The sequence below is a fragment of the Triturus cristatus genome, chromosome 3_1, assembly GCF_964204655.1.
Source record: "Triturus cristatus chromosome 3_1, aTriCri1.1, whole genome shotgun sequence".
NCBI lineage: Eukaryota > Metazoa > Chordata > Amphibia > Caudata > Salamandridae > Triturus > Triturus cristatus.
The window spans coordinates 834,998,324-835,020,657 of NC_140583.1; positions in this window are offsets into that span (position 1 = coordinate 834,998,324).

A 22,334-nucleotide genomic window follows, 5' to 3' on the forward strand; every position below is an offset into this window, starting at 1 on the left:
ATTAACACTTTCAATGTAATGGTATGCAAAGTAAAAACTTGCATAGTACTGGTTATTGCTAAGTTATAACCACGTAGTAATGGCATGTGAAGAAATGGCATGCAAAATAATGTGTCATATTCAACAGAGGACAGTGACTGCCCTGCTGAAAACCACATTGAGCCTACCATCGGCTACTCTCAAGAAGTCACCTGCATCAGTGGCATCTGGAAAGAAAAAAATGTCAGGCTGCTATTCCTGCCATGTTTAGGCCAGAGGGGCAGAATGAATGTATCCACCCAACGGCATGTTTGTACAACATGAAACTGACTTTACTGTTGGCACTGGACCTCCTTCCTTTTTCTTTTGTTAAATAGGTGGGTGTTCTTGAATTTGTGGCAGCCATATGCCCAAAATGGAAGGCTCACAGCCAGTCCTATTTTAACAGAGATGCTGTTCCAGTTCTATGTCACGATGTGCTTGAATTGCTTGGACAAGCTTTGCAGCAGAGTGCTGTCCACCTAACAACAGACATGTAGACCAGCTGCCAAGTGACTGATTACATGTGCATCACTGCACACTGGATCTTTTTTGTGAGGGCTAGAGAAAAAATATCTGCAAGTGTTGACACTGCTGAGATTTTTAATGCTGCTCTGAAGCATGTGACAGTAGTGATGTTCACAATGGAAAAAATCCAAACACATGCAAACACTTTGGAAGACTTTAACAAGAAGGTCTTTAAATGGCTGGACCAAAAGGGCTTAAGATTGGATTTGTTGCCACAGACAATGGCAGTGGTATAGTTAAGGCCATGTCCGATGGTGGTTATTTCAGGCTCCTATGTTTGGCCCACTGCATCAACATCATTGCAAAGGACTTTCTCAAAAAAGAAAGCAACTTACTGTCCACCTGCAGAAGAATCTGCACTCATTTCAGCCATTCATTTGAAGCCCAGAAAAAGCTTAGGGTCATTCAGAGTGATAATTGAATGCCTGTTAAAGCACTCATACAGGAGGTGAAAACACGCTGGAATTCTCTTATTACATACTTGAGCAGTACAGACCCATCAATGGATATGTCATGCAAAGAGGGGATGCAACTGTGAAAGGCATGATCATTGAGATGGATCACAGGGGCCTAGTCAAAAGCCTGACAGAGATGCTGAGCAACACCAATTCAAGGCAGGGTGAGGATTTTCTCCTGCTCTAAGTGTAGCTCACACTGGCAATATCATATATATTAGACTGCCCACCCATGCAGAGTATTTAATATTTTTTTTTCAAAGGAACAGAATTCATAATTGCCAGCATCATTATCCTTCCTGACCATGGCGCCATACTACCAGAGGCACTGGGAACCTGCTGGGGCCCGGGGCATTGGAGGCAGCAGCTGCTGCTGCCGCCTCCTCCTCGGCCACTAGCTGCTGATATTCAGCCCTGATGGCCTCCAGCTTCCTTTGCCGGGTCCTGACTGCTATCTCCTGCCCGTTGGGTTGTGAGGATGATGGTGGATCGGCAGGAGTAGCTATATCAAGAAAGAAAAAAGACAAATTGTAACCAATACTCCTAATAAAACAGTCACACATAAAATTATATAGTGGCACAGTAGCACTAGCGGTACATAACATTTGCTGTTATCCTCGATTCCTCTGACCATTCAATTTGGATGTGATTAGAGTTTCAGGCATTAAGCACAATAGAGTATATAAGTATTATTCTCTCTCTTGTTTAGACAGACATACTTGTGTTTAGGCCTAGGCGTTAAATTCCGTTCCGCTCGCGGAATTTGCGGAATTTGGGTAATTTGGGTAATTTTGCATTCCGCGGAGAACATGGAATGGCCCAAAATTCTGAGTTCCGTGGCTTCGCGGAATTGTTTGCTTGTTCGCGTTCTCAAAATGTGTGTTTGCAAGATATTTCCCCCGAGCATGCAAACAGCGATCGCGAACAGGAAAAAAGCATTGCGAACAAGCAATTCCGCATGTTTGCGGAATTTCTGCGTGTTTGCGGAGATTTTTTACCATTTCGCAGTGCTTTGCGTAGCGCGACTACGCAAATTCCGCCCACCCCTACTTGTGTTGTGTTACTTTGCTAGTGTCTGCAGGTGGGGCAGCTGTCCTACACAATTATCTTTTTTCCTATCATGACCATGCTCTGTTAAATGCTCAATTTCACTTTCACCCTGACCGCAACACGGCAGATGAATGGTTACTAATATATGAATGATATAAATCACAACGTGAGGTACTACTATTGTAACCATGCAGCAGATAGGTTACCCATGGCTGACACTGGTGAAATGCCATGGGTAGGGAGTGGGACTCGGAGGGAGGCAATTGATGATAATGGTTGGGTACTTAATATATGTTGTGCTTGAAAACTACTGTGAGTCAAGGGAGTAGTCTGAAATACAACCTCAAACCTTTGAATCAAAATCTTGATAACCAATGTCACTGTTTTCTATTCTTTCCACAGAAACATCATGGAAATTGTAATTAGCATAGTGTGTATTATTACTAGACGTCCATATTTTCCCCATGTGGCATAACTACATCCTTTGGACCCTTTTTCTCCAACTCAGTTTTGTGTCACTTCATTGTTGTTGATACTGAGGGAATATGCTCACCATACAGCTGGGACATGCTTGCCTTACGAATCTGTAGTTGCAGAAGCGTAGGAAGTTTGGCATATTTTCCTCATCTTCCAATGTATAATACCCCCGCCGGGTATGTGCTTTAAATAAAAGTGTGCTGCTTGATGAGAACCTCCAGGAGTGCAACTTCTCCATTTGTATTATATATATATATTATCTACTGGCGGTCGCCAGTAGATAGTTATAGTTAGGACCGTGTTTCCATAGGAAATCCGCAACATTTCTATTTTGAATAACTTTGGCGCAGATTGACGAATCCTCGCAAAATTTTAAAAATAGGTGGGGCGCTCCGCTCCTTCCCTGAAAGTCTCGGGGGGATTCGTCAAGCGGGGGCTGAGAAAAGGGGGGGTCCCAAAACGCGTTTTCCCCATGCATTTTTCCATAGGACATTTAGTCCAAGCTGCAGCCCGAACGGCTGAACAGAATTACTTGAAATTTGGCAGAGAGGTAGTCCTCAGGTCAGGGATGTGCCTTTTGCAGGTCTGGTGTAAATCTGTTCAGTATTTCCTGAGAAAATAGCAGGCGCGCTCCGAGCGCGTACCGTAAGCTTACTGTACGCGAGCGCGATTCTGATTGGTTGTTAGATCTTAGTAAACATTCGAATCGGTCGAAACCAGGAAGTGTCGGCCGCCATTTTGTCTCTCGCAGTCTGAGGGGGTGAAAAACAAAGGTGGATAACGTGAAAAGGGGGCAGGGTGGACAGTTCCTGACCCCCTAGCCTTTGTCAGGGGGTCGTGGAGTACGCGTAGCGTGCGCGTACGGTAGAAACGGAAAAATTTGTGCGCGTACGGTACGCGCACTGTGAAAAACCTTAAAAAAAAAAAAAAAAAAATCAATACCTTAGCATTTAAAAAACCGTACAAATTCACTGAAAAAACCATAGGTTTCACACACGTTATAGTTAGGAATTAGCATTTAAAAAACCTTGCAAATTCACTTAAAAAACCATAGGTTTCACACATGTTATAGTTAGCTGGACATTTCACTTGTGAAAAACCATTGAAATTCCCCCGTTATAGTTAGTGCAGGCAACTATAACTCACGCGACCGCAATCCTCTGCTGATGACGTCAGATATTACATCACTGATGACATATGTGTCTTTCTGAAAAAAAAATATTTGTAATATATGTATAGCTAAAAATTAATGGAAGAAGACATGGGTAAATAAGTGTCTAAATACAGTGATGTAATATCTGACGTCATCAGCAGAGGATTGCGGTCGCATGAGTTATAGTTGCATCCTTGTGATAGAGTGGCAGACCTCCTCTCACCCTAATATAACCTTTGATACACACATTCAAAAATAGAAACTAAAATTTTCAAAACAATGGTCATACCAATACCATTTACAACAACCTATTCAGTAGTTCTAAGATCCACATACACATCCACTCATTCACCAACAGTCCTATACAGTCACTCACACATGTACTCACTCATCATATGTACTCATGCACCTATACATCCTGTTACACACCGCCACTCATCCATAGAGTTACTAACACACATAGTCACTCATGCTAATAAAGAATCAAACATCCATTTACTTGCATATAGTTATACACACACCACCACACTTACTTCTACAGAAACTTCCACATAATTAGTCTTTTAAACAATCACTTATAGAAACACATACTTATTCATACAGGAACTCTTCCAATCTCTCACATATAGTCATTTATATACACCAATAGTCACTAATACTACTTTAAAACATATGTAGTTACTCATAAAGACACTATTGAGACAGTCATTCACTTACTAACACACCAATACACACACTCATCCACCCATACAGTCCTGCACACATGCTGTCTTCAACACATACAAACAGTGAGCCACTCATTCATGCATCTATGCACTACGTAATACCCCCACTGAACCATACAGACACTCAGACACTCATACTGATACTCAAAAAACCTACTAATAACATATATAGACACTCATGTAGCTACTCACCAACCCATGCCGCCACTTAGACACAAAGTGAGAGACTGATACAGATATTTACATATTTAAACATTACTCACTAGCCCATGTATTCACTAAGATACACTTAATCAGTCAGTTATACAATCAATTTTTCAAAAACAAAATCATCCATTTAGACACTTATATACCCATTTATTCTTCCATCGACCTCCAGATATACATATATAAAACATATTTAAATTTCAGAAAAACACACATTCACTGGATGATGTCATCAGTGATGTCATCAGTGATGTCATTTGAGATGTCATGAGTGATGCCATGAGTGATGTCACTGACCATGTCATGAGTGATGTAATATGTGACGTCATCAGCAGTGCATTGCGGGCGCGCGAGTTATAGTTAGCTGAACTAACTATAACAGAGGAATTTCAATGGTTTTGTGCGAGTGAACTGTCCAGCTAACTATAACACCCCTGAAACCTATGTTTTTTTTAGTGAATATATATATATATATATATTTTTTTTTTAAATGCTAATTCCTAACTATAACGTGCCTGAAACCTATGGTTTTTTCTGTGAATTTCAAAGGTTTTTTAAATGCTAATTTCTAACTATGCCTACAGAGATAGGACATGTGAAGAAAGAAGAAAAAATGCAAAGAAAGAAAAAAAAGAAGTGCAGAAAGAAGCAACAGAAGTCCTCAAAGACGAAGAAAAATGCAGGAAGAAGGATAACGTGCAGAAAGAACAAAAAGAAGAGCAGAAAGAAGCCTTGTTGCAAAATCATCCTGTACCCTCAACTTTTTCAGACGGATACTGGTGGTAACTGAGTCTGACTAACCAGTCCTAGAGCCAGTGCTATGTTAAAAGACACTTAGAATACAGTGAAAACACCTACATACACTAGGGAACATTATGCGTTGGGGTCCCCCTGTGATTAGCATGACCTCCTCTGTAAGCCCCTAGTATATAATAGGGCAGGGGGATTGAAACTACCTCTTAAAACAGGCCACAGGGCGTTTTTGCACATGTTAACTCAGGCCCCGTCCCCTCCCTTCACCACTGTGTAAACACGCCCTGTGTCCGTTTTTAGTTGGGAGATTACGTTCATTTGAATCCTGAGGGTCCCTAGGGTCCAACTAGCCCACTAGGTACCTCCAGTAAGTGCCACAGAGAGGTGTAAAAGTGGCACGGCCTGGACCACCTCTCTGCAATGCAGCTCAGTGGCGCTTACTGGAAGCACTTGGTGGGCTAGTCAGCCCCCAGGGGCCCTCAGTATTGAAGGGAAATTATATCCCCAATTTAAAACATGCCATAGTGCGTGTTTGCACACGTCACCTCAGGCCCCGTCCCCTCCCTTCACCACTGTGTAAACGCGCCCTGTTGCTATTCTAGGTTGAGAGATTAAGTCCCCTTGAATCCTAAGGGTCCCTAGGGTCAAACTAGACCACTAGGTACCTCCAGTAAGCGCCACAGAGCTGCGTTGCAGAGAGGTGTAAAAAGGGGCTTGGCCTCAGAACACCTGTCTGCAGCGCAGCTCCCTGGCGCATACTGGAGATGCCTGTTGGGCTAGTTGGCCCTCAGGGACCCTCAGTATTGAAGAGGAATTAATTCCCCAACTTACAACTCGCCAGGGGGCGCGTTTGCAGAGTGCTGCAAGGAGGGGGCGTGGCCTCCGGCACGATGCCAGTCTTTTATTAATTTAAATTTTTTAAGAAGGGGGGCTGTGTGGTTCCCCTTCTTATTCTAATTTATTGGTCCTGATGACCCCATCCCCCAGGGCCTGTCTCCTAATTATATTTTTTTGACCCCAATCCCCAGGGCCGGCCACTGTTTTTTATTATTTTTAAAATATATATATTTATAGACACACCTAGGACATGCTGGACAAACCGTACGTACCTATCACCATGACGATTTGCGTGATATTCATTAAAAGGCGACTATGCATACAATGAATCCACGTGGAATGTATTTACACCACTAGTGAAGCTCTGACATGTCTGATGCCCTACCGTGCCTAATCCCGGTAGACACCCTTGTCGTTTATTTATACAAACAACAAACATGGGTAGCTATTGACGGGCACATTTAAAACACATGCACACCAAGCCTTTCAAAGGGGATTCGACAAAAATTTCAACCAAAACTATGCAAGAAACCCCCCTCACGGTTAATAAAACACACATCCACTGCCAGATGTGTAATACTTTTTATTTTACTCTCTGGAAAGGGGACGACATCACTTGAGAGTCACAGCGCACTCCTGGCAGAGCCCAATGCTGTGTTACACCCACCATTGCCTGCTGAGTGCCACACACCTCTGTGTTGTATTCCACTAGCTAGTGCATATGCTATGACACTCTCTAGCCCATGTGCACTGTAACACCACCCCGTGAATATGTCATGCCACACTTGTCTTCGCACGGGTTATATTGCCCCATCTAACGTGCCTTCCTCGATGCCTATGTTATAACGCACAGTGCTATGCCATACATATTACAATCTGGGATCCATATCTTTGTCACAGTGCATATGCAACGTTACACTCCCCAGCACATATTTTATATTACAACTTTAGAGACTAGTTAGGTTACACAACACTGCCCTGTGCATATTACACTCCAAGGCGCATATCGCAGAGCACGCGCTAGTGCCTGTGCTATCTCGTGCTCTCCAATGAATCTGTCATTGCGCACAATGTATTGCATATTATATTTCACGCCCGGTTCATCTTATATCACACTTTTTGGTGCATAGTTTATACCATACACTATATCTAGTTTTCATTTTCAATCGTGCTCTCAGGACTATGTTCTATATAACACTGTGTTCACCTACCCTTTTCACGGACATTACATTTTGCGATAGGGGGTGGAGGGTCAGGGGGTGTTTCTGCCAAGTGAGCCCGGAGTCACAGTCACAAACGTCCTCTTCTTCCTGAATAAAAGTGAGATTATGCTGCATACTTGTTCATATTTTAAGTAGTTCGCACAGACACACGTTTTAAAAACAATAAAGCTCCTAATACGCGCCTTCTCTGAACAGTTAGCTTGCTGCCCCATCCCCCTCCTCCCTATCCCCTGTTGTGTGAATCCATGGACTAGCCTCCTCCCTCCTGCCATGCATGGTCTGATGTACTGCCACTGCCCTCAATTTAGTATGATGTACCAGTCCACTCCTCCTGCCCTCCATTGCCCAATTCTATGCCCCATCATTGACCTCCTGCTTAAACTCTGTGCTTAGCTTGCTGCCCCTATTCTCCTTCCCCCTGCCCTCCGATGTCTTTGTGCATGCCCCTGCTCCATCCTTTTTGCCCACCATGTTCCATGGACTTGCCACTCCTATCTACTCTGAGTGTTCTGTTGAGCTGCCACTCCCCTCCCACCTGCCTAGCATTGTCAGATGACTGTAACCTGTCCCTGCCACCTCCACCCTGCCTGTCCACATGCCATGCCCCTATCCTCTTTCTCCTGTCCTACATGGTCCATTGTACTGCCACACCCTTCTGCCCTCCCTGGTCTGTTGTGCTGCAACTGCTCCTCCTGCCTGCCCCGTGCGGTCTGTTGTGAGGCCCCTTCCCTTGAAATTTCTTGTCTGTACACAGGTCCTGACCCTCCCTTCTATCCTCCATCGTCCTTTGTCCATGCCCCTGCACCCTCCTTCTTGCCCATCATAACCATTGTGCTGCCACTAACCCTCCCACTTGCCGTGCATGGTCTTCTGTGCTGCCATGGCCCCTCCCACCTTCCCTGTGTGGTCAGTTAGCTGCCCCTGACCCCCTCCCACCTTCCCTCCATGGTCTATGTGTATGCCATCACAGTCTCACTGTTGCTCTTCATGGTGTGTCTTGCTTCTAGTGCCCATCCTGCCTGACCTCCATGGCTATCTTGCTGCTCCTGCCCTGCCCCCTTGCCCCCAGCCCTCTGTTTACATGTGCAGACCCCTACTCCCTCCCTCCTGGCTTGTCTGTTCCATTGTAATGCCCCTGATCCGTCCCTTTATGGTCTGTTATGCTGCAGCTTTCTCTCCTGTCTGTCCATTATGGTCAGCTAGCTACCATTGCCTCTTGCCCCTCTGTTCTCTGTTGTCCAAGTGCATGGTCCTGTCCCCTCCCTCTTGCTTTGTATGGATTGTTGTGCTGCACTCCCGTCCCACATGCCCTTTGTGGTGTATTGTGCTGCTGCAAACCCTGATGCCTGCCCTGCAGGGTCAGTTTGGTGCACCTCTCCATGTCCCTCCTGTCCTCTGTTATACAAGTCCATGTCCCTACCCCATTTCCTTCCATGATCCAATGTACCATACTTGCGAACATTTTGAACTTGGTAAGAGGGAGATTTTGAAAAAAAAACTGGGGTATTGATTTTCCAGTTTGAGTTACATTGAAAAAGAGGAGATTGTAGACAGGGGACAGATCAAATAAAGCCCATTTGAGCTTAAAAAACATTGGACGTTTCCTGGCTGAATCGGATCTGTTGCCATGTATGGTTGTACTACCATTGCCTCTTCCTTCTGCCCACAATGGTCTATTATATTGCAACAGCCTCTCTTGCAAGTCCTGTATTGTTGGTTTGTTGCCCCTGCCCCCCTTTCCACTGCCCTCCATAGTCTGTTGTGCTGCCACGGCCCTTCCTGCCTGCTCAGTGTGGTAAATTGTTGCCTTTGCACCCTCCTACCTGCCTCTGCCTCTCAACAGTATCCTAATGAACAACTAGATTGCTAACATTCTATATTTATTACAAAAGTGTGGAACGCCTGACGACATCTTGATGTAATCAAAACTGTAATACCTAGAGCATTTCCTTTAGAAATTACATATATGAGAGGGTCTTTTTTGGCATCAAAATTATGGTTAGTGCTCTAAAAGACTAAAATAAGGACATATTTTCTGAGTTTTCAAATAGCGACAAAGCACTTTTAAATTATTTGTTTTTTATCCAGTTGACCACTTGATTAAATGTTGCACTTAGGGGAGAGGATGTGGTGTTACTTCCAGAACTGCAGACTTTGCAACTGGGGAACCAGGTTGGAGTTTCTGCTTCAGCTCGACATTCTGTGATTCTGGTCAAATTACTTAGTCTCCCCATGTCTACAACCAAAATGAATTTGTTCTTGTGTGATGTAACCAATGCTCATGTAAAGCACTCCAATACCTGACAAGTCTGCACTATATAACACTGCAAAAACACAAAATAATAAGTGTTTTGCACACTTCTGTCATTGGGCTATATTTGGGCAACATCTGGGTGATTTTGGGCTACATTTGGGCTCTTGTGTCTCCGGTGGCCATCTTGGGAGATTTATTTGTTATGAAGTTTCCTAATTTCATCATGTACTGCAGTCTCCTCAGTAGGAAATGCTTTCAGTTTTTTACTTTGATTACATCATGAAGGCATTCAGATATGCCACACATTTGCCATAAATTCTGAATGTTAGCACTCTAGTTGCTCATTAGATCACTGTAGTAAAACTACTGTTCACCATGGAAGTCTGCTCCTGGTATTAAAAGTGCATGTTTCAGTCTGCATGTCAGAATTTTTTAATGAAATAGAAGAGGATTTGAGAAGTCACTCAACATGTGCCCTCATTTTCTTTCTTCAGCATTAATCATAATTTCTATGGCAAAATGAACACCCTCATTGTGTTCCTTTTATGTTTTAAGTGTTACCAGTTTATTCCAATCAAGATGGCTTCAGGTGTGCCATACTTTTGTCATAATGAAGACAGTAAGCGCTCTAGTTGTTTTTAAGAACACTCTGGGACATTCTGTCATTGGGCTATACTTGGGCTACATCTGGGTGATATTTGGGCTACATTTGGGCTCTTTTGTCTCTGGTGGCCATCTTGGGAGACTTATTTGTTATGAAGTTTCCTAATTTCCTCATTTACTGCAGTCTCCACAGTAGGAAATACTTTCAGTTTTTTACTTTGATTCCATCAAGAAGGCATTCAGATGTGTCACACATTTGCCATAAATTCAGAATGTTAGCACTCTTTTTGCTCATTAGATCACTGTAGTAAAGCTACTGCTCACCAGGGAAAACTGCTGCTGGTATTGAAAGTGCATGTTTCAGTCTGCATGTCAGAATGTTTTAATGAAATAGAAGAGGATTTGAGAAGTCACTCAAAATGTGCCCTAATTTTTCTTTCTGCAGCACTAATCATACTTTTTATGGAAAAATGAACCCCCTAATTTTGTTCCTTTTTAAATTAAATGTTTTAAGAGTTACCACTTTAATCCAAGCAAGATGGCTTCAGGTGTGCCATACGTTTATCATAAGTAGGACTGTTAGCGCTCTAGTTGTTCTTTGGAACACTCTGGGAAGCTGTCTCTGCCCTTGTTGGATGTACATGTTTTACTGAGAATGTCAGACTTCATTCTCACATGACTGAGAAAGATAATGTGAATTTACAGAAAATAAGCCCTCAGTTTAGCTTATAGATCACCTTCCAAACCTCTGTGGGAAAAGCATGAGAAAATATTTTTCTCTTAATCATGATATCCCAGCAGAAGGCTTTTTCACATGGTGAAATCACCTTAGAACATACCACAATTCCTAAAATGAGTATGGTACCATCAACAAATGATTTATAATGTAACTAAAGTCTTAAAACATTCTATTAACTGCAATGCTTTTTAATGAGGTGCTATCATGTATATTGGTCCCAAGATGGCTGCCAACACTTCTTGGATGAAGTGCTGACAGCCAATCAGATCTCAGGATGAGATGTGTGGTTAGGCTCCGCCCACATAAATATGTGATTTTACTTTTGATTTTCTCAGGAACTACTGAACAGATTGACACCAGACCTGCAAAAGGCACATCCCTGAGCTGAGGACTACCTTTCTGCCAAATTTCAAGTAATTCTGTTCAGCCGTTCGGGTTGTACCTTGGACTAAAGGTCCCTATGGAAAATTGCATGGGGAAAACGCGTTTTGGGACCCCCCTTTTTTCTCAGCCCTCGCTTGACGAATCCCACTGAGACTTTCAGGGTAGGAGCGGAGCGGAGCAGAGCGCCCCACCTATTTTGAAAATTTCGCGAGGATTCGTCAACCGGCGCCAAAGTTATTCCAAATAGAATGTTGCGGATTTCCTATGGAAACACGGTCCTAACTATAACTATCTACTGGCGACCGCAAGTAGATAATATATATATATATATATATATATATATATATATATATATATATATATATATATATATATATATATATATATATATTCACTAAAAAAAACATAGGGTTCAGGGGCGTTATAGTTAAGAATTGGCATTTAAAAAACCTTAGAAATTAACTGAAAAAACCATAGGTTTCAGGGGCGTTATAGTTAGCTGGACATTTCCCTCGTACAAAACCCTAGAAATTCCCTCGTTGTAGTTAGTTCAGCTAACTATAATTCATGCCCCCGCAATGCACTGCTGATGACGTCACATATTACATCACTCATGATATGGTCAGTGACATCACTGATGACATCTCAAATGACATCACTGATGACATCACTGATGTGGCGGTCCCCAGGGCCAATACAAGGCTCCAGGAACATGTATAAGTTGCCCTGGGGGGTGGCGGTCCCTGGGGCTGGGGGGGCCAGAGAGCCCCCCCACATCAAATAGTTTTAAGCCCTGGGGGGTGGCGGTCCCCGGTGCTGGGGGGGCTGCGAGCCCCCACCTATGATAACGAAGCCCCAGGGGCTGGTGGTCCCCGGGGCTGCGGGGGGGCTGTGAGCCCCCCGCATATACAATCTCAGAGCTCGGGGGTGGCGGTCCCCGGGGCAGTGTGGGGGGGATTGGGACCGCCCCACACTTTTTATTTTATTAAGCCCCCAGGATTTGCCCCCCGGGGGGCAAATTAGAATATTCAGCACGGGAGACCGCGCAGATTTTTTTTTTATTTTCGGCCGAAATTCGCACTGGGTGCGCGAAGCTCGCCGATTTGTTTTTAAAAAATAATCTTTTTTTGGCCTTGGGGGTCCTTGTGGGACCCCCTGAGCAGGCCTAGGGGGTCAGGGTGTTTCTACCCTGTCCCCTTGTCGCGTTTTGCGCGTTTGTTTTTTAGGTTTCTTGTGCCTCGGTTCTACCGAGGCACAAGATGGCTGTCAACAGTTCCTGATCTGGAGTGTTGGCAGCCAATTAGAATACAGCTCGTGCACGGCAGGGTGCGCGCTGGGTGCGGGGAGGGTGCGCGGATTCTCCTCGGCAATAGATATCACTAACTTTTTTACCCTAATTTTCTCAGGAACTACTGAACGGATGTACACCATTTAAGCAAAAGGCACGAGTCTGAACTGAGGATTTGGTGTGATTCCGTTCAGCAGTTTGGGCTGTAGTTGCGACAACAGATCCTATGGGAAATTGCATGGGGAAAACGCGTTTTTGGGACCCCCCTTTTTTCTCGGCCCCCGTTTGACGAATCACCACGAAACTTTCAGGGTAGGAGCGGAGCGGAGCTGGCCAAAAGTTTGGAAAATTTTGCGAAGGTTCGTCAATCGCCGCAAGACTTATTGGGAATAGAATGTTGCGGATTTCCTAACTATCTACTGGCGACCGCCAGTAGATAATATATATATATATATATCACTCATATTATCTACTGGCGGTCACCAGTAGATAGTTATAGTTAGGACCGAGTTCCCATAGGAAATCTGAAAATTCTATTTTGAATAACTTTGGCACCGGTTGACTTATCTTCGTGAAATTTTCAGAACTAATGGGGCGCTCCACTCAGCTCCTACCCTGAAAGTCTCGGGGTGATTCCTCAAGCGGGGGCTGAGAAAAAAGGGGGGTCCTGAAACGCGTTTTCCCCATGCATTTTCCCATAGGACCTTTAGTCGAAGGTACAGCCCGAACGGCTGAACAGAATTACTTGAAATTTGGCAAAGAGGTAGTCCTCAGGTCAGGCATGTGCCTTTTGCATATATGGTGTCAATATGTTCAGTAGTTCCTGAGAAAATTGCAGTTAAAAGTACATAAATATCTATATGCGCGCACCGTGCGCGCACCGTGCGCGCACCAAATATCCGCAAGCGTAATTCTGATTGGTGGTTAGATGTCAGTCAACATTCCAATCGGTCAAAATCAGGAAGTGTCGGACGCAATTTTGTGTGTGACGGTGAAAAAGAAAGGTGGAGAACGTGAAAAGGGGGCAGGGTAGAGAGTTCCTGACCCCCTAGCCTTTGTCAGGGGGTCCCTGAAGGACCCCGAAAGGTGAAAAAAACATTTTTTTTTTCAAAAAATCGCGGTGTGCGCGCACGATGCGCGCACCCCCCAGCTGCCATTTTAAGTTTTAGAGGCAGAAGAGAGCTAAAAACACAAGTGGAGAACGTGAAAAGGGGGCATGGTAGAGAGTCCCTGACCCCCTAGACCTTCTCAGGGGGTCCCTAAAGGACCTCGTAAATCAAAAAAAAACATTTTGTTTAATAAAAAAATTGCCGGTGCGCGCACGGTGCGCGCACTGTGAAAAACCCTTAAAAAAACTAAATTTTAAACTGTTTATAAGTTTATAGAAGATATTAACTATGCTGTTCAACTTTATCCAAATTTTTAAAAAAAGAGCTGAGCCATTCCACATTACAGGATACAGTCAATCTATAACTATATACATAGGTAGTTTATTGTAGGCCTGGGCGGTAAATTCCGTTCCGTTCGCGGAATTTGCGGTATTTGGGTAATTTCGCGTTCCGCGGAGAACGCGAAATTGCCCAAAAATCTGCGTTCCGCGACTTCGCAAAATTTTTTGCTTGTTCGCGTTCTCGATATGCGTGTTCGCAAGATATTTCACCCCGAGCACGCAAACAGCGATCGCGAACAGGAAAAAAATATCGCGAACAAGCAATTCCGCGTGTTCGCGGAATTTCTGCGTGTTCGCGGAGATTTTTTACCGTTTCGCGGAGATTTGCGTAACGCGATTACGCAAATTCCGCCCACCCCTAGTTTATTGTAAAATAAATATATAAAAAATATAATAATACATACATAAATTAGCATTTAAAAAACCTTACAAATTCACTAAAAAAAACATAGGTTTCACACACGTTATAGTTAGGAATTAGCATTTAAAAAACCTTGCAAATTCACTATAAAAACCATAGGTTTCACACATGTTATAGTTAGCTGGACATTTCACTCGTAAAAAACCATTGACCACAATCCACTGCTGATGACGTCACGTATTACATCACTCATGACATGGTCAGTGACATCACTCATGACATCACTGATGACATCTCAAATGACTCACTTATAGAGTCAGTTATGCACCTAGAAAATCATCCATTCACACACTTGTACAGCCACTCATTCTTCCACAGGCCTTTCCCTATATATATTATACATATTTAAACTTTACAGAAACACACACTCACTGGATGACGTCATCAGTGATGTAATATGTGACGTCATCAGCAGTGGATTGCAGTCGCGCGAGTTATAGTTAGCTGAACTAACTATAACGGGGGAATTTCAGTGGTCTTTTATGAGTGAAATGTCCAGCTAACTATAATATGTGTGAAACCTATGGTTTTTTCAGTGAATATATATATATATATATATATATATATATATATATATATATATATTATTTTTCAGTGAAAAAACAAAGGTTACAGGGAAGTTAGAGTTAGGAGATGCTATTAAAAAAACCTTAAATATTCACTTAAAAAGGCAAAGGTTATAGGGAGGCTAAAGTTAGGCTCAGATTTCACTCACAAAACCAGTGTAATTCAGCAATTATAGTTACCTGAGCTAACTATAACATATACACTGCTTATGACCTCAAATATCACATCACTTATGGCATGGTAAGTGACATCACTGATGACATCTCAATTGAAATGAGTGTAAGTGTTTCATACAATGTACTGAGAGTTAAAGATATAAACTAAGCTTTTTTGTACTACTAATGAGTGATACTGGTTCTAATATATGTAATCTCAGTGTCACTGTCTGTGACTGTATCCGTGTGGAAGTGGGTGTCTGAGTGGCTGTATAGGTGTGTGAGTGGATGTATGGGTGAATACATTGGTGTGTGAGTAGCTTTATGGGTGAGTTAGTGACTTTGAATGGCTGTATATGTGGGTGAGTGTGTGAGCGGCTGTCAGTGATTGTGGTGGCTTAATAAGTGGCTCTATGGCTGGATCAGTGTGGTTGTGAGTGGCTGTATGGGGGATTGAGTAGCTGTATGAATGGCTCTATGGGTGAGTGAATGTGTGTGTAAGTGTATTTATGGGTAATTGAGTGACTGTTTGACTGGGTATATGGATGAGTCGGTGTGTGAGTGGATGTTTCACACAGTAAGGGTTTATATGAGTAGCTGTATAGATGATTGAGTAGGCGTGTGAGTGATTGTATTGATGTGTGAATGGGTATGTAAGTGGGTTTGTGGATAAGTGAATGGATGTAAGAGAGGCTGCATGGGTGAGTGAGTAGCTCTGTTGGTAGCTGTATGGGTGAGTGAGTGGCTGTATGGGTGAGTAAATGGTTGTGTGAGTGTCTGGGTATGTGAATGAATATGTGAGTGATTGTATGGCTATGTGAGTGAGTGTGCACGTTGCTGTATGTGTCTGCTTGTGGGTGTGTGAGTGGCTTGTGGGTGTGTGAGTAGCTCTATGGGTCAAAGTCAAAGTCAAAATCATCTTTATTCAGTGCAACAAATACCACCATAAAAGCATACTAATCAAGGAAAACATTCCTACTGTAAATGATAATTAAAATTTATAAAAATAACAATTTAAAATTTATCAGCTAAAAAAGTGGCAGAATAAAACAAAATACTTGGACATATAGAATACATAAAGTGCAAAGTGTCATTATTGAATACACATAGACATTTGGAAACAAATCAATAATGCACTACAAACTATTAAAAAAACAGTACATCCAGACATAGGATGTAAAGTGCTAATGCATAAGGTGCATAAAGGTACATAAAGTGCAAGGTGCCACAGCTTGTCAAGGTAAATGATTAAGGACAAGACTAAGGGTAGTCATTCAGATTTTCATATATCAATACATCCAGGTATGAATAGTAGGCCTGGGCTAAAATTCCATTCCGCTCGCGGAAATTGCGATAATTTGACATTTTTGCATTCCGCGGAGAGCGCGAAAATGTCAAAATTTCCGCAATCCACATCTTATCGGAATTTTTTTTCTTGCTTGCGCTGTAAAAAAATACATTCTCGTGTGCGCGCTATCGCTTTACCTGAATCCCCGCGTTCGCCGACAAGTTTTCCCGATCCGGTCGCGTTCTCCACGAGATGTTGGATTGTTGGTAGCCGTTTGCGCTGTCTCGCGACAGTTCGCGCCCGCATTAACGTCATTTGTCACACAATCATGTCATTCGTCGCGTGATCACGTCTTTCTTCTCGCAATCATGCACCGCGAGAGTATGAGATGATTGAAATCTCGCGCCCGTGAGCAACCACATGGGTAAGTTGGCGAGCCGCAATCACGCAGAAAATACCGAGAACGGGCGGGAAAAACACTTCAGCGAATTTCGCAAATTCCGCCCACCCCTGATGAATAGTCCTTTCTTTTCCTAATTGTGAGTTGTATGAATCGAATAACAGCGTTTATGGTTTTCACAATGTTCCTGACTACATACAAAGTTAAAAGCAAATTTATAATTAAAAAGCATATTTGATAGAAAAAGGGGTTTTAAAACTGATTTCCGGATATCCCTATAAAAGCTACAAAAAAGAATAAAATGCAACGTGGATTGTATGGATTTTCTATCACATGGTCAGTTTGGTAATTTATAACACCACTTTTCCGTTCTAGGAAAAGCTACTAAATAATGTAGTGTACCCATCCTTAGCCTAGTTAAGTAAAATCTCGGTTGGATATTTCTCACTAGTGTTAAATATAGCTGTGTGCCCCTCATGAGCGTTCGTTCGTAGTAAGAAACAACACTGTATTTTTGGCTGGCAACCCTTTCTCTTTCATTTTCCATAGCATTTAGATACCTCGACTTCAGGTCGCTTTTACTGAACTCTTGAACAGATATAGGGTTCTTCCAGTCAATATCGACTTACAGGAGGTTAAAAATGTACTCCATCCATGGTATTTTCCGGCTAAAGTCAAGGGCTAGGCAATCCATAATTAATTCTTTTGTAAACTTTGTTTCATCTTTAGCCCATACCCCTTGCCAGAAAGTAAGGCCAGCCATGTTTATTGTGTCGCTTAAATATGATACCAATAGTTCTTTATGAACTATATAATTTGCTGTTGCTCTAGGGACTGCCAGCAATCTTTTTAGGAACTTATTTTCTTGGATTTGTAGGGAGGCGGTGTTAGCTCTTTCCCAAATTGCAGCCCCATAACAGACCCCTGAGACACATTTACAGCGATACAGAGCTAGGATTTCTCAGATGGGTTTATTACCTATTTTCGCGGAAAATCTAAAAATACTCTCCGTAGTTCTTAAAAATGTCATGTTGCATGATTCCACGTGAGTATTCCATGTGCCACTCCTACTAAAAAGCATCCCGAAGTATGAGAAAGATGAAACTCTATTAATGATGACCCCGCCCACATGGTGTTGTCTGTTTTTAAGCCTATTGCTCCCGCATGTCATGACAAAAGTTTTCTTTAGGTTTAACTGTAGGTCTTTTTCAGTCATGTACAGAGCAAAGTTTTCTATTAGGCTTTGCAGACCGCTAGCTGTCCGTTGGCTGTCCTTGATATTAGGACAGCATTGTCTGCATATAATAATACTGGCATAGGGCGTGTCCCAACTTTTGGGGCATCTGCAATTAAATTTTGTAAGAAGGGGTCTACATTGTTAATATATAGGGAGAATAAACGGGGCGCTAATACACATCACTGTCTAATGCCACACATAACCCTGAAGTCAGGTGTACCTTCCCCCCATTTTTCCAAACCATACTCTAGATGTTAAAAAGGTATAAATCTGGGATAGATATGTAATTATGTCAGTAGGGGCCCCTAGCGTTTACAATGTTTGCCATAATTTATGGTGGTTGACTAGGTCGAAAGTGCTAGTGAGGTCAACAAAACAAAGGTGTAGCGCCCCTTCCTTGGCTAATGTATACTTCCCTATCAATTACTCTAGGTTTAGACATTGTTCTACCATCTCAATACCTCTTCTGAAGCCAAATTGCGCCTCTGTTAAAATTTTATTCTCGCTGGCCCAATATTCTAGCCTTTCCAACATTATTCGGCCCATCAATTTAGTGGTGGAATCAAGACGAGATATTGGGCGGGAGCAATTAGCCTTTCCTGTATCCCCTTTTTTTTTAAATTGGTACGATGATGCTTTCAACCCAAGTTGCAGATAATATACCCCCAAGGGTATCATTAAAAACATTTGATAAAATTGGTATCCAGAAATCCATGTTATACTTAAAAACATCAATGAGTACCCTGTCCAAGCCAGCAGCTTTACCATTAGCACTTTTTTGTAAAGCTGATTTGATTTTATCTGGCGTTATTGGAGATGAATTGACAGGCTCCACCAGTATAAAATTTCCCTTTTTACTCTCAGTTTTTTTTGCAGCACCTGGATTAAAAATACTCTCAAAATGTGATACCCAATCTTCTGGGGGTACCACAATATCGATATTTACTGCAGTGTTCTCTTTAAAAAAATAGGGGTGATTAATTGTTTTCCAAAAGAGAGCTGGGTCTTTCAACTCTGCTGCCTGGATTAAGCTCTATGGGTCTGTGAATGGCTGTGTGAGTGGCTGTATGGATAAGTGAATGGTTGTGTGAGTGGCTGTATGTGTGAGAGTGTATGTATCAGTAGTTGTATGGGTCTGCTAATGGATATGTGAGTGGTTGTGTGGGGTGTGAGAGGGTATGAGAGTGGTTCTGTGGATGATGTCATCAGTGAATTCACAGGGTTTGTACAAGTGAAATCTGATCCTAACTATAATGTCCCTATAACCTTTGTATTTTTCCAATGAATTTCTTTGTTTTGTTATTGTATATCCTAACTATAATGTCCCTGTAGCCTTTTTCCAGATACTGTCTTATATTTTTTAAATTGTATTTCCTAACTATGACATCCCTGTAACCTTTGTTTTTTACAGTGAATTTCTGTGTTTAAAAAACATAATTTCCTAGCTGTAACCTTAGAGAGTGGGTGTGTGAGTGGCTGTATAGGTGGATGAGTGGGTGTATGAGTAGCTGTATGGGCCTCTAAGTGGGTGTGTGAATCGTTTGTGGGTATGTGAGTGGCTGTATGGGTCTGTGAGTGGGTGTGTGTGTGATTGTTTGAGTGTATTCATGGCTGTGTAAGTGGGTATAGGAGTGCTTGTGTGGATCTGTGAGTGGGTGCATGCATGTCTGAGTGGGTCTGTGAGTCAGTGTATGAGTCTCTGACAATCTGTCAGTGGGTACATGAGTGTCTTTGAAGGTCTGTGAGTGGATGTATGATTCTCTGAGTGGGTGAGTGAGTGGGTGTGTGAGTGTCTGTATATGTCTGCCAGTGGATGCATGGTAAAAAAAGTAGGGGGTACACAGGAGCCAGGTCCTAAATGTCAGCTCCCCCTATTACAGTCCTCCTGTCCTGCTACCCTCTACTGCCTTTCGGTTTTATGCCTCCTCTGCTCATTTTCAACTTGGTTTTCTGTCCCTTCTCTGCTCGCTCCTGCCCTCTTTGTGCTCATACTCCCATTATTTTGCCTCGTTCTGCTCGTTCCTGACTCTTATTCTGCCTCTTGCTGCTCATTTCTGACCTCTATTTGCCTCTTTCTGCTCATTGCTGACCTTTATTTTGCCTCTTTCTGCATGTTTCTCACCTTTATTTTGCCTCTTGCTGCTAGTTTCTGACCTCCATTTTCCCTCTTTCTGCTAGTTTCTCACCCCTTATTTTGCCTCTTGCTGCTCATTTCTCACATTTATTCTGCCTCTTTCTGCTTGTTGCTGACCTATATTTTGCCTCTTTCTGCTTGTTTCTCCCCTTTATCTTGCCTCTTTCTGCTCATTACTGGCCTTTGGTCTGCCTCTGTCTGCTCCCTTCTGACCCTTATTTTGCCTCTTTTTGCTCTTTTGCCCGGATCGCGGGGAGCCTCATGGCCCTTGCTGTTCCAGCCAGCTCCCCACCTGCTGCAGGAGCCAGCATTGCTATTGCATACAGGGAGCTGCTGGAAATAAAGCTCCCTGTATGCAAGATCAATCTCTTTCCCTGCCACCATGTATGTGGGCAGGTAAAGAGATGGAACCTCCATCTCCAGTGGGTGGGAGCACTTTAACAGCTCCCGCCCGCTGGAACCAGACTATTTGCTTTGGCTTGGTGGGAGCTGTCACAGAGATGATGAGCTCATTGATCGGCTTGGAGCAGCCACGTTCAGCAGCGCTTTTTAACGTCTGGGTACAGGTACATTGACTTGACCGAGGGTGCACAAGAGAGGTCAGCATTCTCAAAGCCAGAAGGGCAGTACCAGTTTGTGTCATGCATTTTGGGTTGAAGAGCACCCCTGCCACCTTCCAGAGGCTGGTCAACCAGGTCTTGGTCGGGTTGGAGAACTTCAGTGCCACATAGCTTGACTTCTTGCAGTCTTCTACTCCAATAGGGAGGACTATTTGCACCACCGCGAAGAAGTGATGAGAGCCCTGCAGAGTGCTGGCTTCACTATCAAGGCCAGTAAGTGCCCGATAAGGCAGGGTTCTGTTGTTTACTTGGGACATCAAGGAGAGGGCAGCAAGGTGCTGCTCTTACAACCAAACATTAATACCATACTGGCTTGGACACCCTCCAAGACCCAGACAGAAGTGAGAGCCTTCTTAGGCCTCACTAGCTATTACAAGAGATTCATCAAGGGATACAGCACCAGTGTTGCCCCCTTGATAGAGCTGACAACCAATATGCAGTCCCTTCAGGTGATCTGGACAGAGGTATGCAAGACCGTTTTTCACACCCTGAAGGAGTCCATGTGCACGGTGCCCGTGCTCAAGGCTCCTGACTTCTCCCAATAATTTGTAGTGCATACTGATGCCTAAGAGCATGGCTTGGGGGTGCGCTTTCACAGCTAAACAAAGAGGGCCTAGATCAACCAGTAGCCTTCATTAGTAGGAGGTTACTTCCCAGGGAACAGAGGTGAAGCACAAAAGAAAGGGAAGCTTTTGTTTTGGTCTGGGTACTAAAGTAGCTAAGATCCTACTTGTTTGGCACTCACCTTCGAGATTAGACAGACCACAGGCCTCTCAGATGGTTAATGCAGATAAGGGGTGAGAATCCTAAACTGTTGAGGTGGTCCATCTCACTACAGGTAATGGACTTTAGGTTGGAACACCATCCTGGAACAGAACACGCCAACACTGAAGGTCTTTCCAAGTTCTTCCGTCTTAGTGAAGAGAAAACCCAACAGGTTGGGAAGTTCTCCCCATTTTCCTCTGGGGAGCACGTGTTAGACCTGGCATCTTTTGGCGTGGTTACCCCTGACCTTTTGGCTTTCTGACCTCCTTTTTTGACTGTGAGCTGAACTTTGTTTCCGCTGGCATATTTTTAACTGCTGATCAGTGCTAAAGTGCATGTGCTCTGTGCTCAATGTTTAAAATGTAATATCATTTGGTTTCTCCATTATTAGCATATTTGATTTACTGATAAGTACCTAGTACAGTGCACTGCATGTGTTAGGCCCTATAAATCAAATGCTACTAGTGGGCCTGCAGCACTGATTTTGCCATCCACATGAGTATCCCTTCAATCTTGTCTCAGGTCTGCCACTGCAGAGACTGTGTGTGCCGTTTTAAAAATGACATTTTGACCTGGCAAGTTCACCTACTTGCCTGGCCCACA